The 21,997-nt window shown below is 43.7% G+C and overlaps 1 long non-coding RNA gene across 1 annotated transcript; it reads left to right on the plus strand.

The window, feature by feature from the left end:
- Positions 1 to 18,333: 18,333 nt before the first annotated feature.
- LOC114771318 (uncharacterized) lies at positions 18,334 to 21,997 on the plus strand. The gene is made up of 6 exons (XR_003743550.1): positions 18,334 to 18,642; positions 18,721 to 19,051; positions 19,297 to 19,469; positions 20,149 to 20,204; positions 21,145 to 21,310; positions 21,794 to 21,997. It is a non-coding gene; the product is annotated as an uncharacterized LOC114771318 (long non-coding RNA).

Here is a 21,997-nt window from a genome sequence, read left to right on the forward strand (position 1 = left end):
GAGTCTTTGGGATTCAGTCCTGCTGACCTTGTATTCGGTCACACCGTGCGTGGTCCACTCAAGCTTCTTAAAGAAGCCTGGGTAGCTGAACCATTGACAGAGACTAATGTGCTGGATCATGTCAGTTCCTTTCGGGAACGGCTTCATAATGCTTGTGCTACTGCTCGAGCTTCCTTACAACATGCACAAGGGTCTATGAAAGCCCGATATGATCAGAAAGCAGTCTCTCGATCTTTTCAGCCGGGTGACAGAGTTCTGGTTTTATTACCACTAATGGGGTCTGCTCTCCAAGCAAAATTCTCAGGTCCTTATGTGGTTGAGTCCCAGTTAAGTGACACTGATTACGTTGTTCGCACTCCTGACCGTAAACGTAAAATGCGTGTATGTCATGTGAACATGCTCAAGAAATACGTTATGAGAGACAGTGATGCAACACAGGACAATGTAGATCCACAGGGAAAAGGAGCTGTGTTATCCGTGGCTTCTATGCCCCTGCTGGATGCATATTCTCCCGAGGAGGATGGGTTACATCTAGGAAATGTTCCTGTGTCTTCGCCCAGATTACACAACAGTGTGATCTTACAAAACTTAGATGCACATCTGTCACATTTGCCTCTTAACGAACGGGAGCAGGTTATGATTTTAATTCGGACATATAAGATATTGTTTGGTGATGTTCCGTCATGTACTACAGTATTAAAGCATGACATTGATGTTGGTGAACATGCCCCAATCAGACAGCACCCGTACAGACTAAATCCCACTAAGCGTACGGTAATGCAGTCTGAGGTTGATTATTTGTTGGAACATGGGTTCTCCGTGCCAAGCTGTAGTCCATGGAATAGTCCCTGTCTGTTGGTACCTAAGCCTGATGGTACAGTTCGTTTCTGTACTGATTACAGAAAAGTAAGATTGTGTTGATAGGGTTGGTTCGGCCTGTATTGTCAGTAAATTAGACTTGCTTCGTGGTTACTGGCAAGTTCCGTTGACTCCCCGAGCTTCTGAAATTTCTGCTTTCGTCACACCGGATAATTTCTTAGAATATACGGTTATGCCTTTTGGGTTACGTAATGCACCAGCGACTTTTCAGCGTCTAATGGCTAAAGTGCTTTGTGGAATTAAAAACTGCGACGCTTATTTAGATGACATTATTGTCTATTCGTCCACTTGGTCCGAGCATATCCACACTCTGACAGCTGTGTTCAAGCGGCTGCAGGATGCATCGCTGACTTTGAACTTGGCGAAGTGTGAGTTCGGCAAAGCCACTGTGACTTACCTAGGTAAAGAGGTGGGTCAAGGCCAGGTAAAACCTGTGATGGCTAAGATTCAGGCCATTCTTGCCTTCCCAGTTCCCACATCAAAAAGGGAACTGCGCCGATTTTTGGGAATGGCTGGATACTACCGGGCTTTTTGTAAAAACTTTTCGGAGGTAGTGTGTCCGTTGACTGAACTGCTGCGAGGCAGAGTACAGTTTAGTTGGAACGATGAATGCCAGAATGCTTTTATGTCTGTGAAAACCCTTCTTTGCAGTACCCCTGTTCTTGCTGCTCCTGACTTCCAGCGCCCTTTCAAACTGGAGGTGGATGCCAGTGCTGTTGGAGCTGGGGCTGTGCTGTTACAGGAAGATGCGGAAAAAGTTTTTCAACAGTTAAAACTGCCGTCCTTTCTCAGTGCCAACATGGTTCTGAGCGCCCCATTGCTTTTGCCTCCCGGTCTCTGACTCCGGCCGAGCAGAAGTATTCAGTTGGGGAGCGGGAGGCACTGGCCTGTGTCTGGGCGTGTGAGCGGTGGCATATATACTTGTATGGCCGACATTTCACCCTCCGCACGGACCATCAGGCCCTAACGACCCTACTCTCATCTTCAGGCACGGGGCACAGACCGCTTCGGCTCCACCGCTGGTCGGAGAGGCTCCTGCAGTATAATTTCACTCCGCTGTTTACCCCCGGCCGGGACAATGTTGTGGCAGACCTCCTTTCCAGGGCCACTCCAGACACTCCCCCAGGCCCAGCCACGGATACACTGGAGCCAGAGCTTATCCACATGCTTCATGGGCCACTCCGGGAGGTTGTGTCTCTACAGGACCTCCAACTGGCTTCAGCGCAAGACTCAGTGCTATCGCAGCTTTGCACTTGCATTCGAGAGGGGTGGCCACGCACAGTGCCCAAGGATCTGGTGCCATTTCATCGGGTTAAAGATGAGCTGTCCTGTTGGAATGAGGTCTGTGTGGCGCGGGGACTCAGGGCCGTCATCCCTGGCAGCCTACAACCTCGCATCCTGGCCATGGCTCATGAGGGACACCTAGGCATCGTAAAGGTCAAGCAGCGCTGCCGTGACAGGGTGTGGTGGCCTGGGATCGACAGGGATATTGAATTTGCGGTGAAGGACTGCTCAGCCTGTCTCGTCAGTGGAAAGACGGGCCCTCCCACACCTCCACCACTGCAACCTGTGCAGTGGCCGGCCGGGCCATGGCAGCACGTTCAGCTGGATATCTGTGGGCCATTTCAGGGGGTCCCATATCATCAGCGTTTTCTAGTGGTTGCCTATGACCTGTACTCAAAATGGCCCGAGATCTCCTCCACAGGCTCGGTCACGTCCCAGGCGGCCATGGAGTTCCTCGACTGTCTGTTCTCAAGGTGGGGCCTTCCCAACACCATTACAACAGACAAAGGGCCTCAGTTCACCTCCATGGATTTTCAGACATTCCTCGGGGACAGGGGGATTCGACACACACGCACTGCTTTCTACCACCCAGAGGCTAACGGTGGTGTGGAAAGGTTTAACCAGACCTTGAAGAACGGTGTTCGGGCTCACCTGGCCGATGGCTTGGCCTTTTCCTCAGCCCTGCAGCGCACCCTGCTTCATTACAGATCATCTCTCCATTCCACCACTGGCGTCTCCCCAGCTCTCCTCATGCTGGGTAGGGAGCTGCAGCTTCCGTTAGACCGGCTGCGGCCACAGCCTCCTCCGCTTACTGCAGCGGCCCTGCGTCACAGGGTTTCGGCTTCTCAGCGCCGGATGAAGCAGTCCTTTGATCGCCGACGGAAGGTGACACCTTCCTGTCTGGCAGTCCATGATTGGGTCAGGGTTCGTCGGCCTCACCGGGACAACAAGCTCCTTTCCTTTTGGTCTGAACCAGTGCAGATTACGGGGCGGCTGGGCTTGGCCACGTTCCGCCTGGCTGATGGTACGAAGTGGCATGCGAGCCGGCTCAAGAAGGTGTCACCGCTCACCCCCGTAGACCCTTACTCCATGGCTAGTGACTTGGACCTAGTGGAGGACCTACCCGATGATACACGGAACTGTCCAGTGGAGGCTGGAGGCCGGGCGAGCGCAGCTTCACCACGCCCTGTCCGTGTCCGCTGTAGACCGGCTTACCTCAAGGACTATGTGACTGAATAGCACACCACGTAGTTAGGGCATAGCCTGTCACGTGGCAGAATAACCCACATGGCTATGCTGGCGTTCCGGGTAGTCGACCCCGGTCGCCTAGTTATATTGTGTTGTTGCCATTCCTCCTGGGGGGGGGGGGAAATGTTACATATGCACATGGGCAGTGTGCGTTTTGTGTGTTCCAGGTTGTGGGTGTTGTTGTAAGGGATTCTGGGTATACGGAAATAAAAGAGAAAAGAAGCAGACCGCGTGTCGAGAGTCCGCGTTGTTATTCGAATATAGCAAACACAACAGGTATGCTAATCCCTTTTATCAAATATACAAACACCAGAGACCGCTCAGATAATGTTTCACATGCTGGGAACGCTAACAGAATATATAAATATAAACCATAAATGATTAAAAATCACTTACCTCTGGGCGATTCATGATCACGCAGAAGAATGGTGACCTCCTGAACCGCAGGCTCGCGCGGGAAAACTACTCAGAAAAGCAGCTCTGTAATTGGCCAAAATGCTTCATTCGACTCTTCGGAGATCATCTACGCCATCCTGTGGATGACCTCTGACCTACTTTCTGTACGATCTGAATTTCTGGGTTTGAATTTTAGAAAACTGAATTTTGAAAATTGAATTTTAGAAAATTGAATTTGATATTTCGAATTTCTTCTTCATCTTGAAAACTTTAACTCTAATATTCAAGTAAAATAATTTCAAATTCAGTTTTGATCATTCAAATGTACACAATTCACATTCAAATAGTTTTGTCATAATATTAGCTCTAATATTCAAGTAAAATAATTTCAAATTCATTTTTTTCAGTTTTGATAATTCAAATGTACACAATTCACATTCAAATAGTTTTGTCATAATATTAGCTCCATATTTGTGCGGCATATCTTCTGAAAACCAAATATGAGACACCTTTGGAGAACGGTTTGTTCATAAAACAGTGTTACGATTAGTTTTTGTGTGGCATATCATCTGAAAACCATAGATGAGACACCTTTGGAGAAAGGTTTGTTCATAAATCAGCATTATGATTAGTTTTATTTTGGCATGGAAAAGTCTGTTTGTGTGTGTGTGTGTGTGTGTGTGTGTGTGAACAGGTTATGTCCTGTGTCAATGGTGTGATGCTTCCTACATACCATTATGTGATGTATCTTTTGGAAAATGACTGATGGGATACCATATTCAGTAAGTATATTAACAGTGTTTGCATTGTATTAAAATTAGTATTGTGTTTAGTATGTGTTTAACACTGAAACAATAGGTTGAGTAAATCCTTGAGTGAAAAACAAGGTTTCTGTTTTAAAAGATAGTCTAAGGGTGTGTGAACTGTGGGTCTGTGTCATTGATATGAGGGGTTCGTAAACCACCAACAATGGTCATTTTTGCAAACATCAGTTTCAAGCGAGCACTAAATAGTAGTTGGTTATCTGCTGGGTGGTGAAGATCTTGTTACTGCCAATGAGGAGCGGTCACAAGCTGGGATAGTTTCAGAGGAAATTAACATTGTTAATAAATGTAGGATTTTATTTTCTGAAAAGAATCTTGAAAAAAAAAATTCATGTTCATAAATATATCAGTTTGATAAACAAAAGTCTGTGAATGGTTCAACTAAATAAAAATGAGAGTTTATTAACGTTTTGTGTGTCATATCATCTGAAAACCATAAATGAAATACCTCTGGCTTGTTCATAAAACAGCGTGACGATTAGTTTTATTTTAGCAAGGAAAAGAAAAGTCTGTTTTTTATTTGAAGTTACTTGATAATAATAATAAAAAAATCATGTCTAAAATATATATATGTCTGATGTGAACTACAACAACTACAAAAAGTGGTTAGAAGTGTGTAGGTATATTTTTCAATATTATCATTACATAATCCAAAGTGGAAAAAAAAAACATAATTAAAAAGAATAGTGGTTTAAAAACGTTTTAAAGTAGGATTTGAGAGTTTTTTTTTCATGTTCATAAATATATCAGTTTGATAAACAGAAGTCTGTGTGTGATTCAATTAAATAGAAATTATAGTTTGTTAACGTTTCTGTGAGAAAGGTTTGTTCATAAAACAGTGTTATGATTAGTTTTATTTTAGCAAGAAAAAGAAAAAGTCTGTGTGTGTGTGTGTGTGTGTGCGCGTGCCAGTGATGTGATGCCTCCTACATACCATTGTGTGATGTATCTTTTGGAAAAACGACTGAATGTGTTGTATATTTAAAATAAGTATTGTGTTTAAACTTGTTTTTCTTTAACTAGAAATCCTTTTAAACCATATATCATTAAAATATGGTTTTAAAAATAGTCTAAGTGTGTGTGTGTGTGTGTGTGTGTGTGTGTCAATATGAGACTCTGCAAGGTGTCGGGGAAGAATGTGAGATGAAACCGGGAAGGGAAGTGCGGTGGGGAAAGGGATGGCTTTGGGAGAAATGGGGTCATAAGCCATTAGCAATGGCCATAGTTGTAAACAAGTGATAAGACATCTGTTTTAAAAGTTAGTCTAAGTGTATATGACATCTGTAATGTGACACAAGGGAGAGAGCGATAGACTGGGGCGAGAAGGTGCTGTGATGCTTCCTACATACAAAATGGGATTCTACCATATTCAGTCAGTATATGAATAGCGTATGCGTTTGTATTTTTAAAATAAGTTTGTGTAAGTATTGTGTTTAAACGTGTTAAACACTGAAACAGTAGGTTGAGTAAAACCATACACTTAAAAATAAGGTTTCTGTTTTAAAAGTAGAGCTATACCGGTTTATGACCTCTCCCACAACAGCCATAGTTTGTAAACAAGTGATATGACATCTGTTTTTTTAAAAGCTTGTATAAGTGATTATATGACATCTAAGACTGTGAGAGGATGCGCTGGGTGTCCAAGGGTGAGAGAGGGGAGAGGGAAGGAGGTCATAAATTACGTGCTGGTTGTCCAGGTGGAGAAGGGGAGAAGGTAGAAGGGTAGGAGGTCATAAATCATGCGCTTTTTCCTTATGCTGATATGTCATCAATCATTTTTGACATAAAGTATATTTTAATCATTACTTATACAGATACATATTTATGTTATTTTTTTGTGATGCTATTACCTTCTGCTTCTGTCACTTTCTGCCGTGACAAGTGCAATTTCCCACTTGTGGGACTAATAAAGGTTTATCTTATCTTATCTTGCACTGGGACTGCTGTACAGGACCTCAATTTCGTCGTGCTGTAGTACTAAGTATGATTGTGCAATGACAATAACGTCTTTAAACTTAAATTTTCTCTGGCATTAGATTGAACAATGAAAGTCTCAGAAACGTCAATTTGCACATGTCAATAAATGTTTTTGTTCGGACTCAATCGATTAAAAGTGATTAGTCACTAATAGGGCTTGCCATGATGCATATTTAAAACTATTTTCAATTTGTTACTTTTAAAAGCTACTTAAAATACAGAGACTTTTCCCGTCCACGTCGAATGGTGTAATATCATGCAATTTAAAGGGAATAAATTGGATAATGAATCCAATGAGTGGATGCAAATTTTTCGACCAATGGTCTCCATGGCAACAGGTCAGTAACGGTCAGTCCGATTAATCAACGTGCTCCACTTCCACAACTCTGGTCGACCCGAAGCGGTTTACCTGCGCCAACAAAGCGAGACTGCGAGCGGGTCTGCAGATCCTCCCAGACGTTGAGGTAAAGCAGACTGTGATTTGTTCTGGAACTGTCTCTGGAACGTACTCAGCTCTTAGTGATGGCACACAGTTTCACGGTTAGAACTCTGTCAGGTTCTACAAGTGAAAGTGAAGTGATTGTCATTGTGAAACACCGCAGCACAGCACACAGTGACACGGTGAAACGTGTCCTCTGTATTTAACCGTCACCCTTGGTGAGCAGTGGGCACCATGACAGGCGCCCAGGGAGCAGCTTGTGGGGACCGTGCTTTGGACCAGGGGACCTTGGTGGTTCGGCATCCACACCTGCAACCTTCCGATTACGGGGCCACACTTGGACCTTGTCGCCATATCGTAATACAGCTAAAAAACTCAATGTTGCAGGTGAGAACTTAAACAGACCAATCAGGACATGAGAAGAATCATGTCTAGCTGCCCTAAATAGATATTTCATACAAGACACAGTTAGAAATGATGATGAGCACTTTATTACACCGTGTCATATTTACAATTACGGCATTTGGCAGAGCGACTTACAACGTGCTTTCAAGTTACCATTGATGAAGAGATCAATTCCGGTTCACTAGGACCCCCAACTATGAATACAATCTTTTTATTCATTCTGTTGTAGATTCTGTACACAAGTTTGACAAGAAGAAGGTTACAAGTTCATCTAAATATTCTCTAAAGAAGTACTGGAGGCTCGGAGTATACGAGGTGCAGTGCGAGGTGTAATAAGGGCTGTGAGGTAGGATGGTGCTACTCCATGTTTGGCTTTGTAGGCCAGCATCAGTATTTAGAACCTGATGCGTGCAGCTACTGGGAGTCGGTGGAGGGAACGTAGCAGAGGGGCGGTGTGGAGAACTTGGGATGGTTGAACATCAGTCGTGCTGCTTCGTCCTGTATGAGATGTAGAGGTCGGATGGTACATAGAAATAGATTCTTGTTTACTGCCACTTTCACTTTTTAATCATTATTATTGGTGTGTTTTACACTTGGCCAACACACTCGCGTCTGAACCAGAAGAGCACCAAGTTCCAGGTTCAAACCCCACTTACTACCATCGTGTCCCTCTGTCCCCAGGGGGACTGTCCCCGTCACTACTGAATGTAAATGTGTTGTTACGGAACACGTAAAATAATATAGTTGTATATAATCCAAGTGAAATATAGTACATGGTGAACTATACAACATGGTTTTTAATGTTTGTCTTGTGTTTTGGACGTGTGAAGCTCAAGAAAGTCAAAGGAGATTTCATTCATCTTTTCTATATAGATTCTTTATTTGGCGTATTTGCATTTTGTAATAACGCTCATGTTACGCTCGCCTTTGCGATGTCCGCATAGCTGCGTCCTGTTCACCAGCCTCCCAGATCAACCTGGACAGCCTGGTTCTTGTACTGTTTTCTTTTCTCCACGTCTCCTTGTGAAGCTTCTCGAAGATGCTCCAGTGCTGCTCTCATGTCCACTGTCTGCTCGAGTTGCCCACACAGTTCCTTCTCCCTTCTGAGGAGGACCTTCAGGGTTTCCTCAATCTCCTGCCTCTTGCTTGTATTGTTTAAATCCTGGAAACGTTTTTCCAGTTCGTTCCTGGTAGATGTTTCTTCAAGGAGCACTTTTTCAAGTTCTTCTCGTGCTCTGTGCTCATGGTCACGTTCGGCTGTCATCATCTCGAGTTCCTTTTTCATTTGCTGGAGCGTCTCCTCGTGGAGGCTGTCTTTGCTCTCCAGCTGATGACGGAACTTTGTCTCTGTCTCCAGGAGAAGCCTCTCTGCCTCTTTCCTGCTTTCTCTTTTTGCTTCAAGCTCTTTTTCAGCTTTCTCTCTCCTGCTCTGCTCATCTGTCATTTGACTTCTCAGCGTTTCCTGCTCCTTCTTCTCGTTCTGCAGCGTCTCTTCATAAAGAGCCTGCATGCTCCCCAGCTGCGTATGGAGCTGTGTCTCCATCTCCATCTGCTTTCCAGTTTCTCTCACGCTACAGAAACACCTTTCTGCTTCTTCTCTGTTGTGTCTCTCCACGTTCAGCTGTGCTTCAAGCTCCTCACATTGCAGCCGTTCCAGATCTTGTTCTTCTCTCAGTCTTTCTTTTACTTCATTCTCAGCCTCCTGGATGGCAATTTGCCTCAGCTCTTCACGCCAAGCCAGGCTGTTCTGTGTCGTGTCACGAATAGCCATCTCCAGATTATTATTAGAGGCCATGAACATCTCCTCCACTTCTTTACGATGACCGGGATCCCTTTCCAGGAATGTCTCCGTCACCGCCTCGAGTGTGCCGAGCTGTTCCCCGAACACCTCAACCTGACCCATCTGAGCTGATTTCAGATCGGTCATTTTGGGCTCAACGGAAACGTCCTTCTTGAAGAAGCGACGCTTGGTCCACCTAACAAACTTCTTCCACGCCTTCATTTCTCTACCTCTATACTGAACTCTTGTAAATCTGAAATGATTTAGTTCTTCACGGCTCACCTCTTAAATAGAGCGAAGCTGATGATGTCACTTTTTTTTCAGCCAATCAGATGGAGGAACAAGATCTTAAGAACATTGTGATTGGCTGGTTTCACTCAGCTGATTACGCTACAGAACAAGAGCTCAGAAACATTGTGATTGGCTGAAAAAAATGATATCAGCCAATCACATTAATTCTGGGCTCTTGTTCTTGCTGAAAAAAAAGTGCCTCTCTGGACAGTGAATCAGGAGGAAACCCACACCGAGACAGAACAACATGTAAATTCCACACACACAAGGTGCTGTCAACGCTATTTGTCCCAAATCAAATTACTGCCACTTTCACTTTTTAATCATTATTATTGGTGTGTTTTACACTTGGCTAACACGCTCGCGTCTGAACCGGAAGAGCACAAAGTTCCAGGTTCAAACCCCACTTACTACCATCGTGTCCCTGAGCGGGACGCTTAACCCTGACTGTGTCCCCAGGGCATACCTGTCAAGTATCCCGTTTTGGCCCGTTCATTCCCGCCGTCCTCCCGTATTAGTATTTTCCCGTAAATCTCCCGTATTTTAATCTGCGTTATTTAAAAAAAAAAAATCTGAGTTGTGTCGCTAATGTCGCGATAAGTGCCGCCTGCAGTAGCTACTACAGGTACTGAAGGTGGCAGTTCTCGCGAGATTAGCACGTGAGGTCAGATGACGAGATGATGAGTGACGACGCGGGAAAAAAGAAGAAGAAACAGACAGATGATGGACGCCAGGACAGAGAAGGGAAGGCGCTCCTGCCAAAAAAACTAAATCCTCGTGTCAATACCGCGATCAATGGGACACCGAATGTATTTTTTATGAAGAAGAGCGGGGTGGGGGACAGTCATTTGTAACCGCAATTTTAGCGTCGCACACGGGGGAAGGAATGATGTCCGCCAGGCACAAAAACATGCCCGGGCGATGTCAGCATTCGTGACGAGAAATGCCACTGAGGCAGACCAGGTCACAAGTGCAGAGGTACAAACGGCAACGCTGTGTACCAAAAACCTGATTCATCAGTTTGTCCAATAATGGCGGACAGGAAACAAAGGCCAGGAGTGGTGCAGCTGTGCATAAAGCCAGCTGAAGTTTAGAAGTGATTGACAAGTGGTGATTTTAGCTTTCTTGTCACCCGTCTTAAAATGTAAGGGACACTGGGGCTTGGTCGGGGTGGTGGGACTGCTTGTGGTGGGCGCAGGAAAATGTCCCTTATTTTCAAATCCAAAACTTGACAGGTATGCCCCAGGGGGACTGTCCCCGTCACTACTGAATGTGTTGTTACGGAACAAGTAAAATAATATAGTTGTATATATTCCAAGTGAAATATAGTACACAGTGAACTATACAACATGGTTCCAGTCAGTAAAAACATTTGTTTTGCACGTCATTAGTGTGAACATGGACACGCCCCCTACACAAATGGGCCAATCGGATACCAGTGCAACTTTGATTCTACATTTTATTATTAGATCATTTGTACCGTGATATAAAATTATTTTTAATGTTTGTCTTGTGTTTTAGACGTGTCAGAAAGAGAGAGAGTTTGTAATGTTTGGGAATTATTTCATTCTTATGCTAATTTCCGCCTGCTATTAGCGCTAAGCTAACGGGGTTCAATAATTTTCCTGTGTTTTAGCTGCCTATATTTATATTCTAGGTAAAATGTTCTAGTGCTGGTTAGCTGCTTATGTAGGATTGTATTGTCTGTTTCATGTTAGATTACTGTAAGCAGTGTTATTAATCAGTGTTGTGTATCATATCATGTTCTGTGGAGTGTTTGCTTATGTATGCTTTCTCTGTTTCTTGTAGACCACACACACACACACACAGACACACACATACTTCGTCAATAAATAAGATAATTGATAAGCTGACCTCCAGGCTCCTGATTCTCTGACCGGAATCAGATCCTATTGTCGCTTCACCAGTGTAACACGTCGTGGGAGGGTAGAATCTACACGACAAGACGTGTGAAACTCAAGAAAGGCAAAGGAGATTTCATTCATTTTTTCTTTATAGATTCTTTATTTACCGAAATATCCTACTGTGTCTTCCTTTTACCTTCAGAGATGGAGGGACCAGGCGAGCAGTACTGGAGGCTCGGAGTATACCAGGTGCAGTGCGAGGTGTAATAAGGGTATTATAAATCATTATAAATCTGCTTGGCAGCAGAATCCCAGAATCTCTGTATTTAATCAGCTCAAGGTAATGTTGAGACGTGAGAGAAAGTCCAGATGCACACAAATAACTTGTGAAGCATAAGATTGACAGAGTGCTTGGTCTGAATTGTGCTGACTGTCTGGTTCCAGTTCTGGATTTTACATGGTAAACACATGTTGGAGAGTAACGGTGCCACGTCTGGGTGCAGCAGGAGCCCCAGCTGGCAGCACTCAGCCTGACAGCAGGGCTCTAACCATGGACAGGTGCTGCTGGGTAGGCATCCGTGGTTGGAGCCCTGTTGGAAGGAACCGACACTGATGCATCGATGTGGATCCTGAACTTTGATTTCAGTTCCTGGCAACCGCCACACGCCTGTTGGTTTGTTTTTCTTGGCTTCCTTTGTTTTGTCCCTCGTGCCTTTTTCTTTTGTGCGTATTAATAAATCCCATTTGCCCAGATGTCCCGTCTCTGCGCTTCCTTCCCCCGTCAGCCCGTGGTTGTGACAAACAGAGGTAAAATGTACAATGAGACAAGTTCTGACATTCAAACAAATCCTGTTCAATTTTCTGATATGTATTGTATTTCTTTTCATAAATTATTTGTTGTTCCGGCAGCTCAGGTGGCACTTTATTTTAAAAAGTCTATATTTGCCAGATCAAGTAAAGCATACATGTGCATGTTTTTGGTGTTATGTTTTGGTGTTTAATTATCATTATATTCGTGCATTTTCTAAAGATTCTGTTTTTGAATAAAGGGTTGGAAATGAAAGCTTTTATTTATTCATAATTTATAAAAAATAATCGACAGATTAATTGATTATTAAAATGATTGTTAGTAGCAGCCATGCTTCTTTATTATCGGAAGATACATCGAACATTAAGACTAACTGTGCTGTAAAACAAGTATTTGCTTTATTAGATATTTCTCCAGATTTATTTGTTTCAAAGCCAAATGGCGTATGATGTAAGCCAGGACTTTATTAGGCATCAGACCAAGTGATGATTATCACCATTTCACAGGGTGAAGAGCAGGAATCCGCTGAAGATGCAGTGATTACTCTCATCGTTGTAAAGTCGCTGGTTTCCAGGAAGACGCAGGTTAACCCAGTCTCCCGCCTCCAGCTGCAGAGTCACGCCGCCGACCAGGTAGGAGACGTGGTGGTCCATGTCGTACTCCCCCAGCAACATGATCCTCTGCTGGTTCCTGTACAGCGCTGTGTACATGGTGCGCGATGAGAGGATGTCCACCACGGTGAACCTGAAGAAGTAAACGCCCTTCACTGGAGCGGTGAAGAACCCTGCAAGAACCATACAGAAAAATTCACTACAGTCAGATCTACTACCATGATGCACCTGTCAGGTTAAACAGGAGACTATCAATCCCTGTTCATCACCGGACCGAACCACAAACCCTGGTGGACACCAGGGACTCCGCCTTCCAGTCCAAAGACAAAGAGGCTCAATTCTACAGGCCGAGCCAACCAGTCACGGGCCAGTAAGGAGCAAAACGAGCTGATGCAGAGAAGATGAACATGGCTGCCCGCTCCTCACCAACGGTGATGGTTTAAGCCTTTAAACCTGAGCCACACCGTGTGTGGTGTTTCACAAGGACAGTCACTTCACTTTCACAAAGTGCGTTAAGAGGCTGGCACTGAGGTGTTTAAAGAATGTGACTCCCACTGACACCATGACTATGAGAAGATGCTGAGCACCTGTATTACTGCTGTAGGCGTTTCCAACATTGGTGATGATGTTCCTGAAGACCAAGTTCAGTTCGGAAGGTCCTGCTTGTACATACTCAGTATTAAATGTCAGAGCTGCTGAAAAGGCCACAGAACCAAAAAAACATCACTGCTGATATTCAACTTTACAAAAAGACAAAAACATAATCATCTGATATGTAAGTAATTCTATTGATTTACATAGAATGATGACTAGAAAGTAACTTATATCCCAAATAAAAGGCACATCATATTTAAGGATATGACCCAATACTCATCATGTACAAATAAACCGATCTTTCATCACCATTACAATATGTATTCAGTATATAGCAATAATAATGTCATTTACCTGCATTCATGTTGCTCAGTTTCTCCACTTTGGTCTCCACTGATGTTAGTCTGGTCTTCAGTCCTCCAATCTCTGCATTCAGAGCAGAAAATATTAAAACCACAGTTCATCACATGATACCTGAGTTCTTCTGCTGCAGATCTTCTACTTGGTTCTTGACAGCTTTCAGCTCTGCTGCTTGCTCTGATGTAGGTGGAACACAAAAAATGAGCCAAATCTTCACCAAGAAAATATGATTAGAGATCATTTCGATCCAGCACCTGCATTCTGATGAGTCAGGTTCTCCACGTTCTGCTCATTGTCATCCATTTGGATCTTTAGAGTCGTCAGCTCTGCCACAAGTGCTGCAATAATGAAGGAATAATTCAGTACTTTATGGTAGATTATGGTATGGCTTATTTCTATAGGAGATTAAAGAGTTTTTATGACAGGATGGTCGCATATAACAGTTAATTTATATGGCTGTATATGGCAGTTTATGGCGGTATATGAATGTACATGACTGTATGTATGGATGTATAACAATGTATATTGATGAGATGTCGCTGATTGTTCCCATGCTCAGAATTACTGTAAAAAATTCAATGGTCACTCTTGTAAGCAGCTTGGATGTGAACGTTGGACTGTCTGTTCTGCATTACCTGCATTTTCCATCTTCAGATTCTCCAGGTCTTTCTGTACGTCTGACAGGAAGCATCTTGCGCTTATATACAAAATAATACAGATGTCTGTTATTCTAAATTATATCTACTCATACACTCTTATTACATGTAGAGAATTGAATTAATGTACTGTTATTATAACCTAAACTAATCATAACCAATGAATAATAATTCACTGTTTATGTTATTTATACAGTAATTACATGGAATTAATACTATGTGTGATTAAATAATACTATTTGTATAGTATATTTTACACTATAATATTTGTCAAATGTCATTTATGCACCTGCATTCTCCTTCTTCATGTTCTCCACTTCATCCTTCATGGTCTTTATCTCCACATCTTGAGCTAAATAATGTAATAATGTAAATGTAAATGAGCTAAATACCAACATTAAAGTCTGTGAATGATGTTCATACTGGCCTCAGTGTTGTTGAATTAATATTGCACATTTAGAAGATGTGATTACCAGCGTTTTCTCTCTCCAGAACTTTGAAATCCAGCCTCAGATCCAGCACCATGTCTTTAGGGTCCTTTAGGTTGGTCTTCACGTTGTCCAACTGGACTTCCTGAGCCAGCATCGTGTCCCGCAGGTAGCGGACCATGTTCCTCAGGTACTGCAGCCCAGCGTTGATGTCCTGCACAGGAATTTCTTTTTTTGTATTTAGAGGGTTGCTCTGGTTCAGAGAAAGAGCTCTAAATGTGGAGAACAGCAGGAACAGCAAGGAGATGATGACCCTCATCTTCAACACAATCAGGTCAGCTTTCCACTCATCTAGACTCTTCTCCGTTTTGGCCCCTCGGTGGTGGAATGAACTTCCCCTTTAGGTCAGAACAGCTCAGTCACTGAGCACCTTCAAACGGCAGCTCAAGACCTTCCTGTGTAGAGAAGATTTAGATGAACTTCTGACCTTCTTCTTGTCTTCTGTACAGATTCTACAACAGAGTGAATAAAAAGATTGTATTCATAGTTGGGGGTCCTAGTGAACCAGAACTGACCACTTCATCCATGGTAACATGGAAGCAAGTTGTAAGTCGCTCTGGTTAAGGACGTCTGGCAAACGCCTTAAATGTAAATGTAAGCGGCCTCCTTTTTTTATAAAGCCGAACTTATTCATTATTTACATTTAAGGCATTTGGCAGACGGCCGTATCCAGAGCCACTTACAACGTGCTTCCAAGTTACCATGGATGAAGAGATCAATTCCGGTTCACTAGGACCCCAACTATGAATACAATCTTTTTATTCACTCTGTTCTAGTTTCTATACAGAAGTCAGACGAGAAGAAGGTCACAAGTTCATCTAAATCTTCTCTAAAGAGGAAGGTCTTGAGCTGCCGTGTGAAGGTGTTCAGTGACTGAGCTGGAAGTTCATTCCACCACCGAGGGGCCAAGACGGAGAAGAGTCTAGATGAGCGTCTTCCTTTTACCTTCAGAGATGGAGGGACCAGGCGAGCAGTACTGGAGGCTCGGAGTATACCAGGTGCAGTGCGAGGTGTAATAAGGGCTGTGAGGTAGGATGGTGCTACTCCATGTTTGGCTTTGTAGGCCAGCATCAGTATTTAGAACCTGATGCGTGCAGCTACTGGGAGCCGGTGGAGGGAACGTAGCAGAGGGGCGGTGTGGAGAACTTGGGAAGGTTGAACATCAGTCGTGCTGCTTCGTCCTGTATGAGTTGTAGAGGTCGGATGGTACATAGAGGTAGATTCTTGTTTACTGCCACTTTCACTTTTTAATCATTATTATTGGTGTGTTTTACACTTGGCCAACACACTCGCGTCTGAACCAGAAGAGCACCAAGTTCCAGGTTCAAACCCCACTTACTACCATCGTGTCCCTCTGTCCCCAGGGGGACTGTCCCCGTCACTACTGAATGTAAATGTGTTGTTACGGAACACGTAAAATAATATAGTTGTATATAATCCAAGTGAAATATAGTACATGGTGAACTATACAACATGGTTTTTAATGTTTGTCTTGTGTTTTGGACGTGTGAAGCTCAAGAAAGTCAAAGGAGATTTCATTCATCTTTTCTATATAGATTCTTTATTTGGCGTATTTGCATTTTGTAATAACGCTCATGTTACGATCGCCTTTACGATGTCCGCATAGCTGCGTCCTGTTCACCAGCCTCCCAGATCAACCTGGACAGCCTGGTTCTTGTACTGTTTTCTTTCTCCACGTCTCCTTGTGAAGCTTCTCGAAGATGCTCCAGTGCTGCTCTCATGTACGCGGTCTGCACGAGTTGCCCACACAGTTCCTTCTCCCTTCTGAGGAGGACCTTCAGGGTTTCCTCAATCTCCTGCCTCTTGCTTGTATTGTTTAAGTCCTGGAAACGTTTTTCCAGTTCGTTCCTGGTAGATGTTTCTTCAAGGAGCACTTTTTCAAGTTCTTCTCGTGCTCTGTGCTCATGGTCACGTTCGGCTGTCATCATCTCAAGTTCCTTTTTCATTTGCTGGAGCGTCTCCTCGTGGAGACTGTCTTTGCTCTCCAGCTGATGACGGAACTTTGTCTCTGTCTCCAGGAGAAGCCTCTCTGCCTCTTTCCTGCTTTCTCTTTTTGCTTCAAGCTCTTTTTCAGCTTTCTCTCTCCTGCTCTGCTCATCTGTCATTTGACTTCTCAGCGTTTCCTGCTCCTTCTTCTCGTTCTGCAGCGTCTCTTCATAAAGAGCCTGCATGCTCCCCAGCTGCGTATGGAGCTGTGTCTCCATCTCCATCTGCTTTCCAGTTTCTCTCACGTTACAGAAACACCTTTCTGCTTCTTCTCTGTTGTGTCTCTCCACGTTCAGCTGTGCTTCAAGCTCCTCACATTGCAGCCGTTCCAGATCTAGTTCTTCTCTCAGTCTTTCTTTTACTTCATTCTCAGCCTCCTGGATGGCAATTTGCCTCAGCTCTTCACGCCAAGCCAGGCTGTTCTGTGTCGTGTCACGAATAGCCATCTCCAGATTATTATTAGAGGCCATGAACATCTCCTCCACTTCTTACAATGACCGGGATCCCTTTCCAGGAATGTCTCCGTCACCCGCCTTGAGTGTGCCGAGCTGTTCCCCGAATACCTCAACCTGACCCATCTGAGCTGATTTCAGATCGGTCATTTTGGGCTCAACGGAAACGTCCTTCTTGAAGAAGCGACGCTTGGTCCACCTAACAAACTTCTTCCACGCCTTCATTTCTCTACCTCTATACTGAACTCTCGTAAATCTGAAATGATTAAGCTCTTCACGGCTCACCTCTTAAATAGAGCGAAGCTGATGATGTCACTTTTTTTTCAGCCAATCAGATGGAGGAACAAGATCTTAAGAACATTGTGATTGGCTGGTTTCACTCAGCTGATTACGCTACAGAACAAGAGCTCAGAAACATTGTGAATGGCTGAAAAAAATTATATCAGCCAATCACATTAATTCTGGGCTCTTGTTCTTGCTGAAAAAAAAGTGCCTCTCTGGACAGTGAATCAGGAGGAAACCCACACCGAGACAGAAGAACATGTAAACTCCACACACACAAGGTGCTGTCAACGCTATTTGTCCCAAATCAAATTACTGCCACTTTCACTTTTAATCATTATTATTGGTGTGTTTTACACTTGGCTAACACGCTCGCGTCTGAACCGGAAGAGCACAAAGTTCCAGGTTCAAACCCCACTTACTACCATCGTGTCCCTGAGCGGGACGCTTAACCCTGACTGTGTCCCCAGGGCATACCTGTCAAGTATCCCGTTTTGGCCCGTTCTTTCCCGCCGTCCTCCCGTATTAGTATTTTCCCGTAAATCTCCCGTATTTTAATCTGCGTTATTTAAAAAAAATGATCTGAGTTGTGTCGCTAATCTCGCGATAAGTGCCGCCTGCAGTAGCTACTACAGGTACTGAAGGTGGCAGTTCTCGCGAGATTAGCGCCTGAGGTCAGATGACGAGATGATGAGTGACGACGCGGGAAAAAAGAAGAAGAAACAGACAGATGATGGACGCCAGGACAGAGAAGGGAAGGCGCTCCTGGGTGCACCACGTCCCGCACATCCTGACTCAGGTCCGTCCTTCGTATTTAACCGTCACCTCGGACCTTCTAGAACCCGCCGCTGATACTGCGGTTCGTCCAGGGCCGCTGCGTGTGGGTGAACCCGGCAGAGAAACCGGCGGCGGAACCTGATGAAGATGAAGAGGAGGAGGAGGAGCCGGAACGGGAGGAAGGACCCGCCCTCTTCACCCCGCTGTCTGAAGACGCAGGTGAGCGTGCGAGATGCCGCCGGTCCGCCTCCTCCTCCGTAACCACGGTAACGCGCCACGTTTCTGCGTTTGGTGTAGAAATCGACCGGCTGCCACCGTGGAGCTCCCGGCTGTCCTCCGCCCTCGTCCCCCGCTTCGCCGTGGCCGTCGCCCGTCATCACCGCGTCCCGGTCTCCCCGCAGGAAGTTCGAGAACGTTTACATCGGCTGGGGCGTGAAGAGCGACGCGGCCTTCTCGCCGGCGCTGCCCCCCGACCCCCAGCGCGACTTCCCCGGCGGGCCGGAGGTGACCGAGGAGGCGGACCCCACGCCGCAGGAGGACGAGGACGAAGACTGACGTTCACATGAAAACTTTTATTAGCGACCGAAACACAAGATTGACGTTCATGCCGAAGTTTAGTTAACGCACGGTAAATAAACGGTGAAGACACACGAGACACATGACACTGCAACACATTTCTGTAGTTTTCACAGCATTATTACTGTATAATGAACAAATCCTTACTGTAGAACCTGTATACAGCATGTTGCTGTAGATTTGCAAAGCATCATGGTTTAAATTCCTGGGCGGCTGTTGTTTTACAGTAAAACCATATTGCTGTATATCATAATACAATAATTTTGAGCGGGAATTTTCATATTTCTCATCTTTCAGTTATTCGGAACACAGAAATCATATTTCTAGGATATATTTCATGAAGCCAGAGGACGACCCAGCGTTTTTAATTTTACATCCTCAATATTAAGAAATGAAGTACTGATGGCCAGCTTCGCATTATTTTCACGAAAGAAGATTCAACACTTTCCTCGTCCTTTGACTTCAGAAAGGTAAATCAACTCATTGTTTTTTGCAACAGTACGTGTATTAGCTTAACCTAGTGTAGCGGCCCTTCTTCTGCGTTGTGTAATTTTTTTATTTCTTTTCTTGAACCGTAATTGACGAGCTGACACCCAAGAAATTTTCCGTGCAAAGTGTATTCTGTATAAAAGCAAGGTCACGCCAGAACATCGCATCACAACTCGCGTCTCTCTGCACCTCTCTCTCTCACAGCTCATGCCATGTGTCTAAGAGGACTAAACCGGGTCTCCAACCCACTAACCCAAGGGCACGGCCGCATCCAACCACTTTTCGGGGGTGATCAAAGTTTTAGAACCCACATAACTTTTTATAATAATCATAAATTGAACAAACAAAAATACAGAAACATATTTGACATAACCAGAAACATTAACACATTTTAACATTTTACAATTGAACAAACACCCGGATTATCATTATAATTCCCTTACCCACATCAGAATACAGGTAAACAAAATAAAAGTCTTTAGAAAATAAGAAAATAAAAGACACAAAAAAAGAAGAAATACATTTATAAATCTAGTGTAACCATTTAACTCCGGCACACTAGCACTAATTTAGCTAAATGTAAATTTTTTCAAGTATTGCTTGTCGGTCTGTTAGCTAGCTACAGCTAATTAGCTTGACAATTGTTTTCTTCTTCGCTAGCAACCGTTGGTATTGTCAACGGAAACCGACCTAGGCGACACAGGACACTGCAACAGGTAAGACGCTGCATTTTTGGACTTTGATAATCTAACCTGAGGACACAGGAGTGTCATTTCCAACTAGTGAATACATTTTGACACATTATTGATTTTGGCTTTACATGTTTAAGTCTGTCACATACTTTTTTTTCAGGATATGAATCTGTAGCAAACACCAGCCAAACAGTCAGTTCAACTACATACTGTAATCAGTATGTCTTTCATATGCAAAGAATGTTATTTCTTTGCAGGGACAATCCTCAGTTATATTATAAATAACCAATTTGTTATTTTTATATTTTTACCCATATATTGGTACTTGCTGATCCATTAGTGTAATACATCAACAGATCTGTTCCTTTCCTGTTCTGAGAACAAGAGCTTTACTGGAGTGTATTGCTCTAACATTCTTGAAATTAAATTGCCCATAGGTGTGAGCGTGAATGTTTGTATGCATCTGTATGTCATCTTTGTAATCGCCAACTTGTCCAGGGTGTACCCTGCCTCTTTCCCAATGACAGCTAGAAATGGCTCCAGCTCTTCTGTGATGTTTAAATTGACACTGGAAAATGTGTGGATAAATACAGATACATTTTGAGATGCACTACAAAGCTACAAATTTGCTGTGAAGGATATCTGAAACCAACATTTGTCCTCAACACTCTGGTGGAACAATTTTCTGCTTTAGCACTGCCAATATATTTCCCCTATATGTTGAATATGGCTCCGGACAGCTGCTGAGTAGCGAAACAAAGTAGAAAATAGTTCTGCATTCTATGGTTTATTAGAGAATCGGAAGTAGCACAAAGTATTCACAAAATTACAAGTGTGAGAGGTTAATGTACCAAACTTCAATAATTTATTACCCTCACATGGATCAGCAAATATCACTATATTGGACCAAATCTTTGTAAGTTTTTTCTCCTGGGGTAATATATGGCATCTTATGAATTTACAGATTTATTGTCAGGATAAATCCTGAGCAAAGCAAGTGTTCTTCCAAGGTCCAGCTGAGCAGAAGGACTGGCAGGATGGTGCAACGAAAAAATGAATCCCTCAATCCACACGTGGCATCGTTTATCAGAGGCTTTATCGAGTATGACTGGCAGAACAACTGATATCAGGTGAGACTGTTAATTTATATTTATTTAAACTTTGCAGAAATAAAATACTCTACAGCAGGGATAGACAACCTTGATCCTCCAGGGCCGCTATCCTGCTAGTTTTACAACTATTCTACCCACTGATTGACTGAACACACCTGATCCAGGCATTCAGAAGCTGTAAGTGCAGTGATGGTTGGAAAATGAGCAGGAGGACAGTGGCCCTCAAGGACCAGGGTTGGCTACACTTATTCACTGTACAGGGCAGTGTCTTACAGATGCCCTCTTGTTTGTGTGTTTCTATATGTAAAACTGTGCATGTGTGTGTAGTGTATTTTACTAGGCTACTGCACCTTCATGTAGTAATAGAAACATTTCCAAACGTTTCCAATGGGAAGTAGGGAGTCTCAAAAAATTGTCATAGAGCCAATAGTGTGGATTAATGCTGCCTTTGCATTTCTACTCTACATTAGTAACTTATGCCTCTTTGTCCTTCAACTTCAGGGAAGAAGATTCCAGCCCTATAAGACATATTCAGTATAGGAAGAAATGGCGCCGGAATCATATATGTCATTGGGACCAGTAAAGTCAGTCTTGAACAGTTTATTGGTTGAATATTGAAATGTTTTCGTACAAATGCATTTTTCTACAATTCTTCTTTTAACTGAACATTTTACTTACTTGGAATTTTTGTATTTGTAAAAAACA

The sequence above is a fragment of the Denticeps clupeoides genome, unplaced genomic scaffold, assembly GCF_900700375.1.
Source record: "Denticeps clupeoides unplaced genomic scaffold, fDenClu1.1, whole genome shotgun sequence".
Lineage (NCBI taxonomy): Eukaryota > Metazoa > Chordata > Actinopteri > Clupeiformes > Denticipitidae > Denticeps > Denticeps clupeoides.